The sequence below is a fragment of the Chiloscyllium punctatum genome, chromosome 30, assembly GCF_047496795.1.
Source record: "Chiloscyllium punctatum isolate Juve2018m chromosome 30, sChiPun1.3, whole genome shotgun sequence".
NCBI lineage: Eukaryota > Metazoa > Chordata > Chondrichthyes > Orectolobiformes > Hemiscylliidae > Chiloscyllium > Chiloscyllium punctatum.
The window spans coordinates 29,778,763-29,795,061 of record NC_092768.1 but is presented as its reverse complement, the minus strand read 5'-3'; the positions used below and the strand labels follow the sequence as shown (position 1 = coordinate 29,795,061).

General features: G+C 46.1%; 1 pseudogene; it reads left to right on the top strand.

Annotated features, from left to right (window-relative positions):
• Positions 1 to 13,243: 13,243 nt before the first annotated feature.
• On the top strand, positions 13,244 to 13,362 carry LOC140455809 (5S ribosomal RNA; annotated as a pseudogene).
• The last annotated feature ends 2,937 nt before the right edge of the window (positions 13,363 to 16,299 follow it).

Below are 16,299 nucleotides of genomic sequence, written 5' to 3'. Positions count from 1 at the left end.
TGGAACAGTCCTTTTATAGTATGGGATAGTCCTGTTATAGTATGGAACAGTTCTGTTATAGTATGGAACAGTTCAGTTATAGTATGAAACAGTCCTGTTATAGTATGGTACATTTCTGCAATAGTATGGGACAGTTTTGTTATGGTATGGCACATTTCTGTTATAGTATGGAAAAGTCCTGTTATAGTATGGCAGTGTTCTGTTATAGTATGGCACAGTTCCTTTATAGTATGTGACAGTCCCGTTATAGTATGGGACAGTCCTGTTATAGTATGGGATAATCCTGTTATAGTATGGAACAGTGCTGTTATGGTATGGCACAGTCCTGTTATAGTATTGGACAGTTCTGTTATAGTATGGGACAGACCTGGTATAGTACGGAACAGTCCTGTTACAATATGGGACAGTCCTGTTATAGTATGGGGCAGTCCTGGTATAGTACGGGACACTCCTGTTATAGTATGGGACAGTCCTGTTATAGTACGTAACAGTCGTGTTAATAGTATGGAACAATCCTGTTATAGTATGGTACATTTCTGCAATAGTATGGGACAGTTCTGTAATAGTACAGGACAGTCCTGTTATAGTATGGGACAGTCATGTTATAGGATGGGATAGTTCTGTTATAGTATGGAACAGTCCTGTTATAGTATGCACATTTCTGTTATAGTATGGAAAAGTCCTGTTATAGTATGGTAGTGTTCTGGTATAGTATGGCATAGTTCTGTTATAGTATGGGACAATCCCGTTATAGTATGGGACAGTCCTGTTATAGTATGGGACAGTCCTGGTATAGTACGGAACAGTCCTGTTATAGTATGGAACAGTGCTGTCATGGTATGGCACAGTCCTGTTATAGTATGGGACAGTTCTGTTATAGTATGGGACAGTCCTGTTATAGTATTGGACAGTTCTGTTATAGTATGGGATAATCCTGTTATAGTATGGAACAGTGATGGTATGGTATGGCACAGTTCTGTTATTGTATTGGACAGTTCTGTTATAGTACGGGACACTCCTGTTATAGTATGGAACAGTTTGGTGATAGTATGGGACAGTCCTGTTATAGTATAGAACAGTTCTGTTATAGTATGGAACTGTCCTATTACAGTATGGAACAGTCCCATTATAGCATGGGACAGTCCTGTTATAGTATGGGACAGTTCTGTTATAGTATGAGACAGTTCTTCTATAGTATGGGATAGTCCTGTTATAGTATGGAACAGTCCTGTTATAGTATGGTACATTTCTGCAATAGTATGGGACAGTTCTGTTATAGTATGGGGCAGTTCCATTATAGTATGGGACAGTCATGTTATAGGATGGGATAGTTCTGTTATAGTATGGAACAGTCCTGTTATAGTATGGTACATTTCTGCAATAGTATGGGACAGTTCTGTTATAGTATGGGACAGTTCCATTATAGTATGGGACAGTCATGTTATAGGATGGGATAGTTCTGTTATAGTATGGAACAGTCCTGTTATAGTATGGCACATTTCTGTTATAGTATGGAACAGTCCTGTTATAGTGTGGCAGTGTTCTGTTATAGTATGGGACAGTCCCGTTATAGTATGGGACAGTCCTGTTATAGTATGGAACAGTACTGTTTTCGTATGGGATAATCCTGTTATAGTATGGAACAGTGCTGTTATGGTATGGCACAGTCCTGTTATAGTATGGGACAGTCCTGTTATAGTATTGGACATATCTGTTATAGTATGGAACAGTCCTGTTATAGTATGGAACAGTCCCGGTATAGTATGGAACAGTTCGGTGATAGTATGGGACAGTCCTGTTATATTATGGGACAGTCCTGTTATAGTATGGAACAGTTCCGTTATAGTATGGGACAGTCCTGTTATAGTATGGGACAGTCCCCTTATAGTAATGGACAGTCCCGATATGGTATGGCACAGTTCTGTTATAGCATGGCACAGTCCTGTTATAGTATGGAACAGTCCTGTTATATATGGAACAGTCCTGTTATAGTAATGGACAGTCCCGATATAGTATGGCACAGTTCTGTTATAGTATGGGACAGTCCTGTTATAGCAATGGACAGTCCCAATATAGTATGGCACAGTCCTGTTGTAGTATGGAATAGTCCCGTTATAGTAATGGACAGTCCCGATATAGTATGGCACAGTTCTGTTATAGTATGGAACAGTCCTGTTATAGCAATGGACAGTCCCAATATAGTATGGCACAGTCCTGTTATAGTATGGGACAGTCCTGTTATAGTATGGGACAGCCCTGTTATAGCAATGGACAGTCCCGATATAGTATGGCACAGTTCTGTTATAGTATGGCACAGTTCTGTTATAGTATGGGACAGTTCTGTTATAGTATGGAACAGTCCCGTTATAGTAATGGACAGTCCCAATATAGTATGGCACAGTTCTGTTATAGTATGGGACAGTCCTGTTATGGGATGGGACAGGCCTGTTTCAGTATGGGACATTCCCGCTATAGTATGGAACAGTCCCGTTATAGTATGGCACAGTTCTGTTATAGTATGGGACAGTTCTGTTATAGAATGGAACAGTCCCGTTATAGTAAGGGACAGTCCTGTTATAGTAATGGACTGTCCCGTTATAGTATGGAACAGTTCTGTTGTAGTATGGGACAGGCCTGTTACAGTATGGGACATTCCTGTTAAAGTATGGGACAGCCCTGTTATACTATGGAACTGTCTCGATATGGTATGGGACAGTCCTGTTATAGTACGGCACATTTTTGTTATAGTATGGAACAGTCCTGTTATAGCTTGGGACAGTCTTGTTATAGTATGGGACAGGCCTGTTACAGTATGGGACATTCCCGTTATAGTACGGAACAGTCCCATTATAGTATGGGACAGTTCTGTTATAGTATGGCACAGTCCTGTTATAGTATGGAACAGTCCTGTTATAGCAATGGACAGTCCCAATATAGTATGGCACAGTTCTGTTATAGTATGGGACAGTCCTGTTATAGTATGGACCAGTCCAGTTATAGTAATGGACAGTCCCGATATAGTATGGCACAGTCCTGTTATAGTATGGGACAGTCCCGATATAGTATGGCACAGTTCTGTTATAGTATGGGACAGTTCTGTTATAGTAATGGACAGTCCCGATATAGTATGGCACAGTTCTGTTATAGTATGGGACAGTCCTGTTATGGTATGGGACAGGCCTGTTACAGTATGGGACATTCCCGCTATAGTATGGAACAGTCCCGATATAGTATAGCACAGTTCTGTTATAGTATGGAACAGTCCTGTTATGGTATGGGACAGGCCTGTTACAGCATGGGACATTCCCGCTATAATATGGAACAGTCCCGTTATAGTATGGCATAGTTCTGTTATAGTATGGGACAGTTCTGTTATAGAATGGAACAGTCCCGTTATAGTAAGGGACAGTCCTGTTATAGTAATGGACTGTCCCGTTATAGTATGGAACAGGCCTGTTACAGTATGGGACATTCCCGTTAAAGTATGGGACAGCCCTGTTATACTATGGAACTGTCTCGATATGGTATGAGACAGTCCTGTTATAGTACGGCACATTTTTGTTATAGTATGGAACAGTCCTGTTATAGCATGGGACAGTCTTGTTATAGTATGGGACAGGCCTGTTACAGTATGGGACATTCCCGTTATAGTACAGAACAGTCCCGTTATAGTATGGGACAGTTCTGTTATAGTATGGGACAGTCTTGTTATAGTATACAACAGTCCTGTTGTAGTTTGGGACAGGCCTGTTACAGGATGGGACATTCCCATTATACTATGGAACTGTCCTGATATAGTATGTGTCAGTCCTGTTATAGTATGGCACAGTCCTGTTATAGTATGGAACAGTCCCGTTATACTGTGGAACTTTCCCGATATAGTATGAAACAGTCCCGTTATAGTATGGGACAGTCCTGGTATAGTATGGGACAGTCCTGTTATAGTATGGGACAGTCCTGTTATAGTATGGGACAGTCCTGGTATAGTATGTCACAGTTGTATTATAGTATGGAACTGTCTCATTATAGTATGGGACAGTTCTGTTATAGAATGGCACAGTCCCGTTATAGTATGGAACAGTCCCGTTATAGTATGAGACAGTCCAGTTATAGTATGGGACAGGCCTGTTACAGTATGGGACATTCCCGTTATAGTATGGAATAGTCCTGTTATAGTATGGCACAGTTCTGCTGTAGTATGGGACAGTTCTGTGTTGGAATATCACAGTTCTGTTATAGTATGGAACAGTCCCATTATAGTATGGAACAGTCCTGTTATAGTATGGGACGGTCCTGTTATAGTATGGAACAGTTCTGTTGTAGTATGGGACTTTTCTGTTATAGTATGGTATAGTCCTGTTATAATATGGGACAGTCCTGTTATAGTATGAGACAGTCTTGTTATAGTATGGGACAGTCCTGTTATGGTACGGCACATTTTTGTTATAGTATGGAACAGTCCCGTTATCGTATGGGACAGTCCTGTTATAGTATGGGACAGTTCTGTTATAGTATGGGACAGTCCTGTTAAACTATTGAACAGTCCTGTTATAGTATGGGACAGGCCTGTTACAGTATGGGACATTCCCGTTATAGTATGGAACAGTCCCGTTACAGTATGGCACAGTTCTGTTATAGTATGGGACAGGCCTGTTACAGTATGGGACATACCCGGTATAGTATGGGACTGTCCTGTTATAGTATGGGACAGTCCTGTTATAGTATGGAACAGTCCCATTATAGTATGGGACAGTTCTGTTATAGTATAGAACTGTCCCGTTATAGTATGGGACAGTTCTGGTATAGTTGGAACAGTCCCGTTATAGTATGGGACAGTCCTGTTATCGTATGGAACAGTCCCGTTATAATAATTGACAGTCCCAATATAGCATGGCACAGTCCTGTTATAGTATGGAACATCTCTGTTATAGTATGGGATAGTCCTGTTATAGTATGGGACAGTCCTTTTTATAGTATGGGACAGTCCTGTTATAGTATGAGATAGTCCTGTTTTAGTATGGGACAGCCCTGTTATAGTATCGGACAGTTCTGTTATGGTATGGGACATTTCTGTTATAGTATGGAACTGTCCCCTTATAGTAATGGACAGTCCCAATATAGTATGGCACAGTTCTGTTATAGTATGGGACAGTTGTGTTATAGTATGGAACAGTCCTGTTATAATATGGGACAGTCCTGTTATAGTATGGAACATTCCCGTTATAGTATGGAACATTCCCGTTATAGTATGGAACAGTTCTGTTATAGTATGGGACAGTTCTGTTATAGTATGGCACATTTCTGTTATAGTATGGAATAGTCCCGTTATCGTATGGGACAGTCCTGTTATAGTATGGAACAGTTTTGTTATAGTATGGGACAGTCCTGTTATAGTATGGGACAGTCCTGTTATAGTATGGAACTGTCCACTTATAGTAATGGACAGTCCCGATATAGTAAGGCACAGTTCTGTTATAGCATGGCACAGTCCTGTTATAGTATGGACCAGTCCCGTTATAGTAATGGACAGTCCCGATATAGTATGGCACAGTTCTGTTATAGTATGGGACAGTCCTGTTATAGAATGGAACAGTTCTGTTATGGCATGGAACAGTCCTGTTATAGAATGGAACAGTCCTGTTATGGTATGGGACAGGCCTGTTACAGTATGGGACATTCCCGTTATAGTATGGGACAGTCCCGTTATAGTATGGCACAGTTCTGTTATAGTATGGGACAGTTGTGTTATAGTATGGCACAGTTCTGTTATAGTATGGAACAGTCCTGTTATAGTATGGGACAGTCCTGTTATAGTATGGCACAGTTCTGTTTTAGTATGAGACAGTCCTGTTATAGTATGGAACAGAACCGTTATTGTATGGGACAGTCCCGTTATAGTATTGCACAGTTCTGTTATAGTATGGGACAGTTCTGTTGTAGTATGTAACAGTCCTTTTATAGTATGGGACAGTTCTGTTATTGTATGGAACAGTCCTGTTATAGTTTGGGACAGTCCCGTTATAGTATGGAACAGTCCTGTTATAGAATGAGACAGTTCTGTTATAGTATGAGACAGTTCTGTTATAGTATGGAACAGTTCTCTTATATTATGGGACAGTTCTGTTATAGTATGGAACAGTCCTGTTATAGTATGGGACAGTTCTGTTTTATCATAGAACAGTCCTGTTATAGTATGGCACAGTCCCGTTAGAATATGGGACAGTTCTGTTATAGTATGGAACAGTCCTGTTGTAGTTTGGGACAGTTCTGTTATAGTATGGAACAGTTCTGTTATAGAATGAGACAGTTCTGTTATAGTATGGGACAGTCCTGTTATAGTATGGGACAGTTCTGTTATATTATAGAACAGTCCTGTTATAGTATGGCACAGTCCCGTTATAGTATGGCACAGTCCCGTTATAGAATGGGACAATCTTACAAGTGACGTCTAACCATGATCCCATCAAAGTGAAACTGAAGCTCTGCTGTTTCTCTTGAAACAAGCTCTCAACTGCCTGGTTTGTGATATTTTTCAATGGCTCCTCACAACCCTCTTGCTCATTGATGGCTGACCTCTCAATTTGCTTGTTCCCCATGCTTCAGGCGATGCACCTGGCTCCACCAGGTAAGGTTTCTGACAGGTACGGTAACAAGCAACCTTGCTCATCCCTCCCACTGCGCTCCAGCCTGAACCTGCCAGTTAGCTCACAGCTCGGCTGATTTACTCTGTATAAACTGTCACAGTAGTTCAGCAAACTCTGAACGAATTACTGCCTCTCTGCAATGTCCGCATAGAATCTATATCCACTCATGTCACGAAGGAGCAAAATTCGGCTATTCGGCCCATCGAGTCTGCTGCAGCTCATTGTTGAGATCGTGGCTGATTAGGTAATCCTCAAGTCCATATTCCTGCCTTAACCCGCTAACCCTGGATTCCCCCAAGACCACAAATCCAGCCACCTGAACCTCGCACATACTTGACTATGTAGCCCTTTGAGGTAGGGAATTCCAAACACTCACCGCCCTTTGAGAGCAATAGAACGTCCCTTTTAATCTCTGCTTTAGGGTCACAGGGAGGTATGGAGGGGGTATTTAGATGGGAAGCTGTTCGAAGGGCCGGTGTGGGATGAATGGTCTGCTTCCACACTGGAAGGACGCTGTGTGAACTCCTCACTCTGAGATTCTGCCCTCAACTCCCCAACAAGGGCACCCCTCCTTCCTTCAGCTCCTGCCGAAAGTCTCAGTCACGTCATTGTGCTAACAGTGAAACAGGAACTGGACTCATTTGGGCCCTTCAACCCTGCCCCACCGTCTGACAAGATCATTTCTCATCTGACTGTAGGCTCAATTCCACTTTCCCTGACATTGCCCCTTCGACTTCCTTGTCAGTCAACAGTCCACTCTTGTCTGCCTTAAAAAGTACTCAGTGCTGTCTGTGGAAGAGAATTCCACAGACTCATAACCCTCTGAAGAATGGAATTCTCCTCCTCTCCATCCTAAATGGGAGAGCCATTTTTAAAAAAATGGTGTCCCCTAGTTCTTGTCTCTCATACTAGGGGTTTCAAGATTGACCCTGTTGGGTTTCTTCGACATTGTCTAGATGCCCTCCAGTTATGTTGTCAAGGGAGTTACGGCCTAGTGGTATTATCACTGGATTATCAACTCCAAGGGCCTGGGTTCAAATCCCACTACGGCAGGTAGTGGAATTTGAGTTCAATACAAGTTGGGGATTAACAAATGTTGGCTGTTGTTGTTGGGGGGGAGCCTATCTGGTCCCCCTAGGAAAGGAAATCTGTCATCCTTACCTGGTCTGACCTACATGTGACTCCAGACCCACTGCAATGGGGCTGACTCTCAGCTAACCTTTGGGTAATTAGGGAATAAATACTGGTCTGATCATCCATGTCCCAGGAATGAATTAAAAAACAAGAGAGGACACTGTCTGTCTCTCTCTCTCTCTCTCTGTATCCAAGTCTTCATAACGACTTCCATGAGGTGACCCCCCCCTCAGCCTCCACATTTCAATGGGAATTTGGAGACTCCATCTGGCCACCCTCCCCTGGTAGGTATACTCCACCACCCCCCACCCCCCAAGTGTCACCTTTGTAAATCTTGCATTCTCTTCAGGCCCTTTGAAAACACGAATTGGCACCAGGCCCCTCTGCCATTCAAAATGCTCATGTCTCACCGCAGCCTCAAATCCATTGTCCTGCTTACTCCTCCCTTGAATCCCAACTGTCAATTGAGAATCCAGACCTTTTTTGTTATAACAACAATAATAATTAATGTTTTCAATGTGACATGCCTGCAGGGCAGTTGGACTTAAACCCAGATCATTTGGTCCCAGTGTGGGGACCGCCATCCCAAGATTCTTTGCTCCTAACTTAAACCCAGATCATTTGGTCCCAGTGTGGGGACCGCCATCCCAAGATTCTTTGCTCCTAACTTAAACCCGGATCATTTGGTCCCAGTGTGGGGACCGCCATCCCAAGATTCTTTGCTCCTAACTTAAACCCGGATCATTTGGTCCCAGTGTGGGGACCGCCATCCCAAGATTCTTTGCTCCTAACTTAAACCCGGATCATTTGGTCCCAGTGTGGGGAGCGCCATCCCAAGATTCTTTGCTCCTAACTTAAACCCGGATCATTTGGTCCCAGTGTGGGGACCGCTATCCCAAGATTCTTTGCTCCTAACTTAAACCCGGATCATTTGGTCCCAGTGTGGGGACCGCTATCCCAAGATTCGTTGCTCCTAACTTAAACCCGGATCATTTGGTCCCAGTGTGGGGACCGCTATCCCAAGATCTTTTGCTCCTAAATTAAGATGGACTTGAATGTTAAGTTTTATCTTATTTCTTTATTTTTCTATTTACTCTATGAAGGTAATGCTCAACCTTTTGAACTCTGCTTCCTTTATTACTTTGTACCTCAGTATTTTGTACCTGAGATACCGTTGTACCTAAGATGGTGCTGTGTGTGACAACATTATACACTTTTCACTGTACTCCTGCACAGGTGACGATAAAATCTCAATCGAGTGTAACACCATGACTGAAACTGCTTTGGACGGTTAATCCCCTTGCCTTGCATTTAACGGGACTGACACTCATTCAGTCTCCCGCCACACACTGTTGTCAGTGCTTCAGATCCCCACGACGGGGAACTTGACAAAAGTATAAATGCCAGGGAGAGCTCGGTGGAATTTATCTGAAGGAGTGGCTGTCACAGTCTGCTTATCTGCAGTCCCCAAATTAGAACACTATCAATCCACTGGGCATTAAGTTCAAGTGTTCTATAAATACAGTTGCCAGACCATGTCATGGGGCTCCGGGGACTGTTATCGGTTGTAGTGGAGCGTTCTGCAACAGCCTCACTGGCAGTTACACCAACTAGAGCTGTGGGCTACACAACAACAGACTCATACTTAGTGTATAACAAGTATCTCTGACAATGTCAGGAGGGCCTCAAGCACTCTAGACACACAATCAAACAGTTCTGTCCTCCAAATCTGGCATCTTATGTTAGCCTCCTGGTTTTACTCGCTCTATCTTTGATGGTCAAGCCTGGGTCCTAAGCTCTACATTACCCACTCTCAACCTCTCCGTCTCTCTCCTCCTCTGTAAGTCAGATCTTAAAAATGCCTCTTTGACTGAGCTTTAGTTTTATTGCGTAAAAATAAATAAATTTTAAAAATCTTTATCTACATTCACAGTTCGGCACAGTTTTTGTATAATCATTGCAATTTGACATTCCCTGCAGTTCCAAAACAAACCAAAGGCATTTCCTACTCATGCAAGAGACAATTTCATACATTTGAGGCACCGGAAGGATCCGATAGCTGAAGGGACCCCCATTTACCTTCAGTAGGAAGACCCCAGACGATGGTCTGTCCCCACTGCGCCTTGGCAGCAGCTGCCCCAAGCTTCAGTGCATCCCTCAGCGCGTAGTCCTGGACCTAGGGATGTGCCAGTCTGCAACACTCGGTCGGGGTCAACTCCTTGCCCTGGAAGACCAACAGGTCTCGGACAGACCAAAGAGTGTCGTTCACCGAGGGGACGGTCCTCCAGGCACAGTCGACGTTTGTCTCGGTGTGTGTCCCGGGGAACAGCCCGGAGAGCACGGAGTCACGGAGCTGCTCGGGACGAACCTCGACACAAACCACTGCATCTCCCTCCAGGCTCCCTTTACAAAGGCACACTCCGGAGGGAGATGTCCGACAGCCTGTACCCTCTTCCGCTCCCCCATACCCACACCCACAGCCACTTCACGGGCAGCGTGCAGTGGCGCAGACAGTCCGGGCGTACATGAAGGATCTGACGGGTAGTGCCCTTCTCACCACCCAGCCCTGCGGCTTCTTGGTGCTTGTTGGAAAGCTCTGGCCATGAGTTTTGCCAAATGTCTTTGACAGTCTCGGTGCGCCTGTGATAATCCCTCTCCCTGTCGCTCGGCGTTGCCTCTCCTGTGAGGTGACATGGGACGTTGACACCCCATTTGCAGACTGTGGGTAAGGGCAAGTTTCCGATGTCATAAGCCAACATGTACCATGTGATCTCACAAAGCTGAGAAATGAGCAGGTAATCTGTGTGTCAGTAACGTTTGACTAAGACATTGTCATTGTCTTAATATAATAAAGAGGACATGAAATTTCCCTGGGAGCCAATTCTGGATTCCCCTCCCCTCCCCCCATGGCATTTCTTCAACCTTTACTCAACAAAGCGATTGTTCAGGGAAAGCCCAAACCAGTTTGTTCAGCTCATTGCCTTGGACAAGCTGCAGACAAGAGGGCTGTTGTTCCCAGAAAGCCAAGTTTCGAATGAAACGCCAAACCCTCTGGTTAAACCAACTCTAGCTTTGACCCAGGCTATGTAAGTTTTTATTCAACGCCGTGGTTAATTATGGCGATGGGACTGGCAAACTTCAAACCCTCCACCATATATCTGTACATTTGATTTATTATTGTCACACGTCTCGAGGCGCAGTGAAAAGTTTGGTTTTTCCTGCAATACAGGCAAATCACACCATACAGAGTGCATCAGGCTAATAGAACAGAGCGAGGGATATACTGTTACAGCTGCAGAGAAGGTGCGCAGACAGCGAGAGCAACATTAGATTTAAAATTTGAGCGGTCCATTCAGAAGTCCAATAACAACGGGGAAGTTCTTAAAATTTTTGCACGTGTGTTTAAGCTTTTGTACCTTCTATACAAGGTTGGAAGAGATTATAAGCAGGTACTTGTGTTCCCTTGCTTAGGAACTTGCCCCAAAACATGCCTGGCTTCTGTCGAAACCAAAAGTAAATACACGATATCACCTGAGTTGTCACCTGCAGCACCCAATGTCCCATAGAAGCATACAAAAATAGGAGCAGGAGTAGGCCATTCGGCCCTTCCAGCCAGTTCCACCAGTCAGTGTGCTCCTGACTGACATTCCAACTCCATACCCTATTTCCCACTCTCTCCCTGTTCCCTTTGATCTCTCCAGCTTGAAGAACTAAATCTAACTCATTCGTGAAACTGCGTTGGCCTCAATTGCCTTCTTTGGCAGACTCACCGCTCTCAGGGTGAAGAAACATTTCCTCATCTCAGTCCTAAAATGCGTTCCCCATATCCCGCAGGGGATACTGTCACTGGGGCTGGCAATCCAGAAGCCTAGACCATTGCTCCAGGCAGGTTCAAATCCCACCAGTTGTTGGGTGGAACACAAATTAAATAGTCTCATTGACAGCGCTATAAAACCTGCTGCGAAACCCATCTGGGTTTTCTTTTTGAAGAATCTGTACAGTGTGGAAACAAGCCATTTGGCCCAACAACTCCACTCCGACCCTCGGAAGAGTAACCCACCCAGACCCATTCCCCTACCCTGTTGTTTATATATTCCTGCTGACCCACGTAACCTCACCTACACATCGTTGAACGCAGTGGGCAATTTAGCATGGCCTAACCTGCGCATCTTTGGACTGCGGGAGGCAACTGGAGCACCCGCATGAAAAACACGCGGACGCTGGGGGGAGAATATGCAAACTTCACGTGGGCAAGTCGCTGGGCACTGGGATCGAACTCGGCGCTGTGAGGCAGCAGTGCTAACCACTGAGCCACCGTGCTTCAGAGAAGGAGATTCCTGACCCACAATCAAATTAACAACTTAACACGCGGGGCAGAGCCCACTGCACTGAGCCCCTGGCAGTGATGAGATTCAAATGTGAAGATTCAGTGGCTGGAACTGCAGCTCACCCTGTCTGACAACAGTGCAGATAGCTGGCCTCCTTTAATCTTTCACAGGATGTGGGTACTGCTGGCAATGCCAGCTATTGCTGCCCACGTGGCAGGGTGCTGTGGGTCTGGAATCGCAGGAAGGCCTGACCAGGTCAGCATGGCAGATCTCCTTGTTCAGAGGACGTGGGACAAGCACGGTGACTCACTGGTTAGCGCTGTTGCCTCATGGCGCCGGGGAGCCGGGTTCAATTCCAGCCTCAGGCCACTGTCTGTGTGGAGTTTGCACACACCCCTGAGTCTGTGTGGGTTTGCTCCGGTTTCCTCCCACAGTCCAAGGATGTACAGGTTGGGGTGGATTGGCCGTGCTAAATTGTTCAGGGGATGTGTAGGTTAGGTGCATCAGTCAGGGGGAAATGTAGAGTATGAGGGGAGGGGAGGGGAGGGGAATGGGTTTGGGGGCGGAATCCTCTTTGGAAAGTCGGTGCGGACTTGTTGGGCTGAAGGGCCTGTTTCCTTGCTGTAGGGATTCTACGCGACCCAACGGGGTCATTTAGTGACAATTCAATGCCTGTTTTAGGTCACAGAGACTGGCTTTACGTTATTCCACTGCACGCCAGGGAGGGGCGGCAGGCCTTTGCCCGTTTGACTTGCAGCGGTTCAAGAAGGCAGCTCTCCACCACCTTCTCAAGGGGCAACTAGGGACAGGCCGCAAACACTTGCCTGGAGAGCCGACGCCCACATCCCCTGGCTGGATTAACAAAAAGAATTGCATTCAAATGGGGACAACTCTCACAGGGATCAACAGGGGAGGGAGGGGTTGCGTCCAGAACGAAGGGGCAATCCACCTTGGAGAAAGGAGGAGGAATTTATTTGCTCAGAAGGTCATGAAAATGTGGAATTTTCTGGCCCGGAGTCTCAGTCATCGACTATATTCAATACAGAAATGGAGACGTTTCTCCATATTAAAGGGTAGAGGGATCTTGCAATGAAATGGCATTGATGTCGAAGACTGGCTGTGATCTTTGACAGTAACAGTTCTGGCCATACTGGTCTGAAAACACCTGATCTTGTCTGACCTCGGAAGCTAAGCAGACTCGGTCCTGGTTGGTACTTGGATGGGAGACTGTCTGGGAATACCAGGTGCAGTAGGCTTTGTGTGTCACGGTGGCTCAGGGGTTAGCACTGCTGCCTCACAGGACCAAGGCCCCAGGTTCGATTCCACCCTCGGGTGACCGTCTGTGTGGAGTTTGCACATTCTCCCCGTGTCTGTGCGGGTTTCCTTCCACAGTTCAGTTCAAAGATGTGCAGGTCAGGTGAATTGGCCATGCTAAATTGCCCTTAGTGCTCGCTGCATTAGACAGAGGGGAAAGGGTTACTCTTGGGAGGTCCAGTGTGGACTTGTTGGGCCGAAGGGCCTGTTTCCACACTGTAGGGAATCGAATCTAATCTAACCTCATCAAACGGCTCAGCAGCTTTGAAGGGCTGAATGGCCTACTGTTGCTCCTCTGTCTTCTACTCTAAAGTAAATAATTACTGGCTTCGTGTCTGAGTCTGCTGCAGGTCTGAACGAAGCCCTTAATGTTGGTTTGGAATGAACACCCAAACAGCTGTCAGCACTGCTCTGTCAACATCAGCCCCAAGCCAATGGTTTCGCAAGAAAAGAAAATGAAAATAGGGTACTTCCCCTTTCTACCTCCTATCAGAGTTTTTGATCACATCCTGGCTTTCCGATATAGCTCCAGTGAAAGGAGATAACCTTCCATTCCTGTGTGTCACAGTTACTTCATGGTAAAGTCCTGGGGAGTGTTGCTGAACAGAGAGACCTTGGAGTACAGGTTCATAGCTCCTTGAAAGTGCAGTCGCAGGTAGATAGAATAGTTTGGTAATGATTTCCTTTATTGGTCAGAGCACTGAGTATAGGGGTTGGGAGGTCATGTTGCGACATTGCTTAAGCCAGTTTTGGAATACTGCATTCAATTCTGGTCTCGCTGTTATTGGATGTTGTGAAACCTGAAAGGGTTCAGAAAAGAGGTTTATAAAATCATGAGGGGCATGGATAGGGGTGAATCTTTTCCCTAGGATGGGGAGTCCATAACTAGAGGGTGTAGGATTAAGGTGAGAGGGCAAAGATTTTAAAGGGACGTAAGGGGCAACGTTTTCACGCAGAGGGTGGTGCACGTATGGAATGAGCTGCCAGAGGAAGTCATAGAGTCATAGAGATGTACAGCATGGAAACAGACCCTTCGGTCCAAGCCGTCCACGCCGACCAGATATCCCATCCCAATCTAGTCCCACTTGCCAGCACCTGGCCCATATCCCTCCAAACCCTTCCTATTCATATACCCATCCAAATGCCTTTTAAATATTACAATTGTGCCAGCCTCCACCACTTCCTCTGGCAGCTCATTCCATACCCGTACCACCCTCTGCATGAAAAAGTTGCCCCTTAGATCTCTTTTATATCTTTCCCCTCTCACCCTAAACCTATGCCCTCTAGTTCTGGACTCCCCGACCCTAGGGAAAAGACTTTGCCTATTTACCCTATCCATGCCCCTCAGAATTTTGTAAACCTCTACAAGGTCACCCCTCAGCCTCCGACACTCCAGGGAAAACAGCCCCAGCCTGTTCAGCCTCTCTCTGTAGCTCAGATCCTGCAACCCTGGCAACATCCCTGTAAACCTTTTTTGAACCCTTTCAAGTTTCACGACATCTTTCCTATAGGAAGGAGACCAGAATTGCACGCAATATTTCAACAGTGATGGAGGCTGGTACAGCGCCAGAGACCTGGGTTCAATTCCCGCCTCAGGCGACTAGCTGTGTGGAGTTTGCACATTCTCCCCGTGTCTGTGTGGGTTTCCTCCGGGTGCTCCAGTTTCCTCCCACAGTCCAAAAATGTGCGGGTTAGGTGAATTGGCCATGCTAAATTGTTGGGTGCAGGGGTAAATGTAGGGGAATGGGTCTGGGTGGTTGCGCTTTGGCGGGTCAGTGTGGACTTGTAGGGCCGAAGGGCCTGTTTCCACACTGTAAGTAATCTAATCTAATCTAATTTAATTACAACATTTAAAAGGGATTTGGATGTGTATATGAATAAGAAGAGTTTAGAGGGATGTGGGCCAAATGCTGGCAAATGGGATTAGGTTAGGTTAGGATATCTGGTCAGCATGGATGAGTTGGATCGAAGGGTCTGTGGCCTCAAGGCCCAGTGTGGTCTGGGGTCAAGGCCCAGTGTGGTCTGGAGTCAAGGCCTGGTGTGGTACAGAGTCAAGGCCTAGTGTGGTATGGAGTCAAGGCCCGTTGCAGTCTGGAGTCATGGCCCAGTGTGGTCTGGAGTCATGGCCCAGTGTGGTCTGGAGTCAAGGCCTAGTGTGGTATGGAGTCAAGGCCTGGTGTGGTACAGAGTCAAGGCCTAGTGTGGTATGGAGTCAAGGCCCATTGCTGTCTGGAGTCATGGCCCAGTGTGGTCTGAAGTCAAGAACCAGTGCAGACTGGAGTCAGGCCCAGTAAGGACTGGAGTCAAGGCCTAGTGTGGTATGGAGTCAAGGCCCACGCGGACTGGAGTCAAGGCTGGTACAGACTGGAGTCAAGCTCTAGTTCAGTCTGGAGTCAAGGCCCACACAGTCTGGAGTCCACAGTTGGGGCGGCACGGTGGCTCAGTGGTTAGCACTGCTGCCTCACAGCACCAGGGACCTGGGTTCAATTCCCGCTTTGGGCGACTGTCTTTATGGAGTTTGCACATTCTCCCCGTGTCTCTGGGTACTCCGGTTTCCTCCCACAGTCCAAAGATGTACAGGGTAGGTGAATTGGCCATGTTAAATTGCCCAGAGTGTTAGGGGCATTAGTCAGAGGGAAATGGGTCTGGGTGGGTTACTCTTTGGAGGGTTGGTGTGGACTTGTTGGGCCGAAGGGCCTGTTTCTACACTGTAAGGAATCTACTCTAAAGGTCCTGCGCAGAGCGGAGTCAAGGCCTGGTGCAGAATGTAGTCAAGGTCTGGTGTAATCTGGAATCAAAGCCCGGTGCACAGTGGAGTCATGGCCCACATGGTCTGGAGCCAAGGCCCTGTGAGGTCTGGGGTTAAGGCTCACGTAGAC